A 7,623-nucleotide genomic window follows, 5' to 3' on the forward strand; every position below is an offset into this window, starting at 1 on the left:
GGTGAATGACAAAGAGGGGTTCAACCATCAAGAGCTCTGTGGGAGCAGCCCGAGATTTCTTGATCTTTCTCTTCTTCTTGCTGGGGGCAGTAGGAGAGGCTTCAGAGCTTTTTCTTTTTCTAGCTTCAGCCTCTGCAGTTCTTGTCTTCTTGAGCTCTGAAGCTGTTGAGCGGCTCTTTGGCTTCGAGCCAGTTGTGGCGGTTGGGAAGACAGTTTGAACTGCTTCTTGCCTAGGTGCCTCTGGTTCAGCCATAGCAGGCTTATTCTTCTTCGCGGCCATCTTGGGGTCGATGCCAGGACGTCCAAGTGCCTTGCGCTTCTCGGCCTCATTGTAGGCCTGCACACATCTTTCAGCTAGAGACTTCATCCGCTCACGTGAGCCCTGAGCTTCAGCACGCTTTTTTAGAAAATTTTCCTTAAGTTCGTGCAGCATGGTTTTGAAGCTCTTCACTTCCTGCACGCTGAGCCTGGCCATGTGCTTCTTGAACTGAGCCTTTTCATGATCAATTTTCTGCTTCAGCTCAACAATGCGCTGAGCAATGGCCAGTTCTGAAGCAATTGCGCCTTGGAAGGCGACGCTGAGGCCGACAGGCAGCTGCAGATCTTCGAAGCTTATGTCTGGTGAGGCAAACCATTCGTCGATGAAGTTGTGGATGATGGCGACATCAAAGAGAGGCAAATTGTTGAAGATTTCAGCTTCTTCTTTGCTTTTGATAAGCTGCTCTAGAGCGTCATCTCCAAGATCTTCATCGCTTGATAGATCAATGGTTTCGCTGCGCAGAATGGCAGCAGCAGTGAGCTCTTTGCCGGTTTGTTGCTGGGGCACCTTTTCCTTCTGGGGCTTGGAGACGCGGGATACGTCTTCAGACTGCACACTGACTTCAGGAGGTGCAGTTTTCAATGGCTTCGCCCTTGAGATTTTTGAGGCAGGGGCTGGCTTTGAAGCTTTTGGCTTCTTTGACTGCTTTGGCTTTGGCACAGCAGGAGCTTCATCAGACTCAGAGTCAGCTGGAGGGTCATTCACGGCAGTCCCTTGGACTAAGATGTGGGTGATGAGGCCCTCAAGATTGGCAAATGGACCGATGACATTGGGTTCTGCGTAGCGTGTGCCATCTGCCCTTGGTGCTGAGGGACCAAGGTTGAAGTCCAACCCAAATTTCTTCTTATTCAGCTTCGCTGATTGTTGGGCAAACTGAAAGTTGCGCTTGAAGAGATTGTCGTCACGACACCAGAGTAGTGACGACGGATGTGCATCATCAGGCTGTGGTCCTCAGACCATGCATGGGTAGAAGCCTTGAGCAATGGCTTCATCTCTGGTCCTGGGTATGAGATTCTTGAAACGGATGTCCCCCCATGGTCTCCTGATGGCACTTTTCTCAGCATACTCCTGGGTGACGAAGCGGTATTTGAACCATTGTTCTGCCCAATAGCGTCGAATCCATTGGATTCGAGTCTTGCGCTGCCCATAGTTCTCTTCAAGATCTGTTTTATACATTTCTGCCAAGTCTTCAGGCAGATCTTTGGAAGTTCCCTCACGTCTCTGTCTGCCCCCCTTCCTTGCTACTGCTTCTGAAGCCATAAACTTTAACTTGAAAGGCTTCAAAACTTTCAAAGGCTTCAAAGGCTTTCTTTTTCTTGACCAACAAGAACTGGCTTCAGGTGAGTTTATGTGATGCTGTAGGAATTCTGCAAATGAATGCAGACTATGAGAACCGAAGGATTCTCCCACGGACATGTACCTGTGACAGCATTAAGGTGCGAGGGAAGGGGAAGAGGTCATATGCATTCTCAGAAGGTTTTGAAGATTAATCAGTTTAGAAGACATTGACCTCATCGTGCGAAGACATTCACTCATAGATAAGAAGTTGGTTCCAGATTTGTACGAACCCACAGATCAGTACAAGTGAGGAATCTAACTACTTCATGAAGCACAAGTGAATATACTAGGCATGTTATGAGATGCAGATTGAGAGATCTAACTCATGTGAAGATAAACTTCTTATGGTAGAAAGTGATAGAACCATGAGATCAAAAGGGGCTGTAAAAAGAAGTTTTATTTACCACACTTGGAACTGCTAGACGGAAGTGGGAGTTGATGCCGAGCAGTTCAATCCTCCGTGCCCTAACTTGGCGACGGAAGACACCTACGGCGACGGCGGAGAGGACGATGTCCGCAGTCGGCGTGAGGACAGCGTCGAAGAAGTTGCGGCAGCGAAGCGCTTCGTCGCCGGCGTCGTCGAGTGCTAGCGGTGGCGCTAGGGTTCGTGCGAGGGTGGAAGAAGGAGATAATGACCGCGGTAAGTGTGAATTTATAGGCTCAGGGGCGGCACTGTGCTATTACACAGGTGCCCCTGGCGATTCGCATCTGAGGAACGCGTGGCCAGTTTGCGGAAGTTTTGGGTTTGTTCCACATCCCACGCACGCCTGGATTGTCAGGCGGTCGTTCCTGCTTCTCCGGATTTTATGTGGAGGAATGAGCATTGAAAGCAGACTTTATGGTTGTCTCTTTATCTTCTGCTGACAAGGACGCAGTGAAGACATTCGATAGTTTCAATAGAATGCATATGACTTGGAGAGATAGAATTTGAGATAGAAAGCATAGAGAGATTAGGGTCCAATCACATTCACTTAGTTCAAAAGATTCAACCAAGAAGACATAGCTATAAGTGAATGTTGTAGAGGACAGAACACTAGTATGTATATATTTATATAATCAACATAGTGAAGATAATCATGAAGACATGTTGAGTTCGAAGCCAAACCAAATGTGAAGATATTGCAAGGTAACGCCATGTGTGAAACACTTCAAAATAGAACGTTTGGTGGTGGCGTTACCCACCGTATAGGAAGTATTAGACCCAGACACGGCGCACAATTATCGTGGCGCTCCAAAGTCAAATTCCACATTAATGTATTCACACTTAGAATGTATGTCTTCATTGATTGAAGATATACTTTACTTTGTGTGTTGCACATCTAAGTCATCAATATGCATAAGTGTTAGGATGTGTGCCTGATCACAGAACATTTGAGGATTCCAGGATATTTAGCTCACACCGTAACTTGCAAAATCTCTTCTCATCCAAGGGCTTGGTGAAGATATCTGCCAATTGCTCTTCAGTGTTGACGTGTATGATATCAATGTCTTCCTTCGCAACATGATCTCTGAGAAAGTGATGACGAATTTCAATGTGCTTTGTTTTCGAGTGCTGAACTGGGTTGTTGGCAATCTTGATGGCGCTTTTGTTGTCGCAGTAAAGTGGCACTTGCTTCAGATGAATGCCATAGTCCTTGAGTGTTTGCTTCATCCATAGAAGCTGAGCGCAGCAAGATCCAGCAGCAATGTATTCAGATTCAGCAGTGGAGAGAGATACACAGTTCTGCTTCTTTGAAGACCAACATACAAGTGATCGTCCCAGAAAGTGACATGTGCCTGATGTAGACTTGCGATCAACTTTGTCACCAGCATAATCAGCATCCGAAAATCCAACCAAATCAAACTCTGAGCCCTTGGGATACCATAATCCTAGAGTTGGGGTGTGAGCCAAATATCGAAGAATTCGCTTCACAGCTAAGTGATGCGACTCCTTTGGTGCCGCTTGAAATCGAGCACACATGCAAACACTAAGCATAATATCTGGCCTAGATGCACATAAATAAAGCAAAGAACCAATCATGGAGCGGTATACCTTTTGATCGAACTCTTTACCATTGTCGTCAGGACCTAGATGATGTTTGGCTGGCATTGGAGTTGTGAAGCCTTTGCAGTCTTGCATACCGAACTTCTTCAGGCAATCTTTGAGATACTTGTCTTGAGATATGAAGATGCCATGGCGTTGTTGTCGTATTTGAAGACCAAGGAAGAACTTCAGCTCCCCCATCATGGACATCTGATATTGCTCTTGCATCATATATCCAAACTCTTCACTGTACTTCTGATTGGTGCAGCCGAAGATAATGTCATCCACATATATTTGGCACACAAACAGTTCACCATCATATGTCTTTGTGAAAAGAGTGGGATCCAGGGAACCAGGTATGAAGCCTTTGCTCTTCAGGAAGTATTTGAGTGTGTCATACCAGGCCCTAGGGGCTTGTTTGAGGCCATACAGTGCCTTGTTGAGCTTGTATACCATGTCAGGATGTTTTGGATTTTCAAAGCCAGGTGGTTGTGCAACATACACTTCTTCTTCAATCTTGCCATTGAGAAAGGCACTTTTCACATCCATTTGATATAGAAGAATGTTATGATGATTTGCATAGGCCAGCAGTATGCGTATGGCTTCAAGCCTAGCCACATGAGCAAATGTTTCATCGAAGTCAATGCCCTCCACTTGTGTATATCCTTGAGCAACGAGACGAGCTTTGTTTCTGACAACTTGACCATGCTCATCTTGTTTGTTGCGGTATATGCATTTGGTGCCTATTATGTTGTGCTTCCGTGGATCAGGATGCTTAACCAGTTCCCATACATTATTCAGCTCAAACTGTTGAAGCTCTTCTTGCATAGCTTGAATCCATTCAGGTTCCATGAAGGCTTCTTCAACTTTCTTGGGTTCTGATATTGATACGAATGCGAAGTGCCCACAGAAATTTGCTAGCTGAGTTGCCCTTGAACGAGTGAGTGGACCAGGTGCATTGATGCTGTCAATTATTCTGTCAATCTGCACTTCATTGGCAACACGAGGATGTACAGGGCGAAGACTTTGCTCTTGCTGATCTGTGTTGTTGTTGGGAGGAATGTCTTCAGGCTGAGCATTGTCTTCATGTTGATCAGGTGCTGAGATATAATCTCTCCAGTTCCCATTAGCTTGATTGATTCACTAGCTGGAACTTCATCTAGCACATTTGGCATTTGCTCTCTTTGTGAACCATTTGTCTCATCGAACCGCACATCCACTGTTTCAACAACTTTGTAATGAAAGAGGTTGAAGACTCTGTAGGAGTGCGAATCCTTTCCATATCCAAGCATAAAGCCCTCATGTGCTTTTGGTGCAAACTTTGAGGTGTGGTGTGGGTCCTTGATCCAGCACCTTGAGCCAAATACTCTGAAGTAACTGACATTTGGCTTCTTGCCAGTTAGGAGTTCATAAGATGTCTTGTTTAGAAGCTTGTGAAGATAAACACGATTGATTGTATGACATGCAGTATCAATGGCTTCAGTCCAGAATTTTCTTGGAGTCTTGTATTCATCTAGCATCGTTCTGGACATCTCAATGAGTGTTCTGTTTTTGCGTTCGACGACGCCATTCTGCTGTGGCATGTACGGAGCTGAGAATTCATGTGTGATGCCCAAGGTATTAAGATATGTATCAAGTCCAGTGTTCTTGAATTCAGTGCCATTGTCACTTCTGATGTGCTTTATCTTGGCGCCAAAATTGTTCATAGCTCGATTGGCGAAGCGTCTGAAGACATCCTGCACTTCAGTCTTGTAAAGGATTATGTGCACCCAAGTATATCTAGAATAATCATCAACAATGACAAAGCCATAGAGGCAAGCAGTAGTAGTAAAAGTTGAGTAGTGAGTGGGACCGAAAAGATCCATGTGGAGCAGTTCAAAGGGTTGTGTAGTAGTCATGATTGTCTTCGAAGGATGTTTTGCCCTCGTCATCTTCCCTGCTTCACAGGCACCGCATAAGTGATCTTTCTTGAACTTGACGCCCTCGATGCCTATGACATGCTTCTTCTTCGCAAGGGTGTGGAGGTTCCTCATGCCAGCATGCCCAAGCCTCCGATGCCAAAGCCAGCATTCTGAAGCTTTTGCAAGAAGACATACTGCAAGTTTTGGCCCTACTGAGAAATCTACCACATACAAATCATCTTTCTGATACCCTTCAAACACTAGAGACTTGTCAGATTCCATTAGTACTAGGCAACGATATTTTCCAAACATTACAATCATGTTCAAATCGCAAAGCATTGAGACAGACATTAAGTTGAAGCCAAGGGATTCAACAAGCATGACTTTATCCATGTGTTGATCCTTTGAGATTGCAACTCTACCTAGACCCAATACCTTACTTTTACCAGTGTCAGCAAATGTGATGTGGCTTTTGTCGCATGGACGTAAGGTTGAGTCCATGAGAAGGCTTCGCTTGCCAGTCATGTGATTTGTACACCCACTGTCAATAATCCATTATGAAGACTTTGAAGTCGCTGGTGTCGTACCCTACAGTGCAGTTAGGGGGATAGGCTTCACGAAGAGAATTGTGAAGCAAAAACATTTGACGAACCAGTGGGTTATGAAAACTTAGATCCAGATTAGGACTAATAGGGAGAGTAGCATGCGATTTAGGAACGAAGTACATAATGATGCCATTCGGGCATTTTATCTTGCGCCCTACAAGACTTTTAAGGTCCCCATCAATAGCGTCAGAAGATTTTGTTTTTCTGCTGGAGACCTTTCCCTGCAAAAGAGAGTTAAGCTTTCTTAACCACCCACATCTTCAAGGGTGGCTTAGAAGCAATAAGTCTAAGTGCAGCATCTGAGAATTTTGGCTTTGAAGCCTTAGCAAACAGTCTTGCAGGTGGACAATAATACTCATAGGAATAAGCAGAATAATTTTTGGTCATATGAACATGACGGTTCGATGAACCGCTCTCATATTCATATTCCTGAGTATGGTTTCCCTGCAAAACATTTGCGTTAGTGTGACTCAGGTGAGTCCTCTGTTTATATGGAGCCTGTGGACCGTATGAAGCCTTTGGTCTGAGGTTTATCTTCTTCAAGTGAGGTGTCATGAAGACATTCACAGGAAGATTTTCCAGACACTTTTTTGGAACCCAGATCTTCTTCATAGGTGGTCCATTCCTGCAGTTAGTACCAATGTACCTGGCAAACACTTCACCATTCTGATTCTTAAACAGTTTATAGTTTGCATCAAAGGATTCATCAATGATAATGGGGTTAGCACAAGTGAAGCCAGATAAATTGGATGGATCTGCTGAAAGTTCCTTTGCAGCAACCCATGTGGTTTTGGGGTACTGCTCAGGTTTCCAGTAAGAGCCATCCGCATTTATTTTCCTTGCGAACCCAACACCCTCTTTCCTAGGGTTTCGATTCAGAATCTGCTTCTTGAGGATATCACGTAATGTCTGATGTCCTTTAAGACTTTTGTACATCCCTGTTTCAAGCAATGTCTTCAATCTAGCATTCTCATCAGCAATAGCAGTGGTATCCTCAGCAGAGGGGTTAGTTACCACATCAACAGTTGAAGATATTGCAACAGCAGTAGCAGTGGAACATTTAGCAACAGAGGTAGCATTATCACGCTCAATGCATTTAAGACATGTTGGTTCAAATCCTTCCTGAGCGGAACTGATCTGTTCGGCGCGAAGTGACTCGTTTTCCTTTTGAAGATCTTCATGAGCCGCTCTCAACTTCTCAAGTTCTTGCTTCCTTTGAAGATAATCATAGGAAAGCTTTTCATGAGTTGTTGAGAGAGTATCAAGACGATCTTCAAGTCCCTGATACTTAACGTGAAGATTTTTTATGTCTTCAATTAAGGATTCAGATCGAGTCATTTCAGCACCCAACAGATCATCGCTTCTGTCTAACAGTTTTTGAATATGTTCCATAGCTTTCTGTTGTTCAGTTGCAATTTTAGCAAGTGTTTTGTAGCT

This window comes from Triticum urartu, chromosome 3, assembly GCF_003073215.2.
Source record: "Triticum urartu cultivar G1812 chromosome 3, Tu2.1, whole genome shotgun sequence".
In the NCBI taxonomy this organism is placed as follows: Eukaryota; Viridiplantae; Streptophyta; class Magnoliopsida; order Poales; family Poaceae; genus Triticum; species Triticum urartu.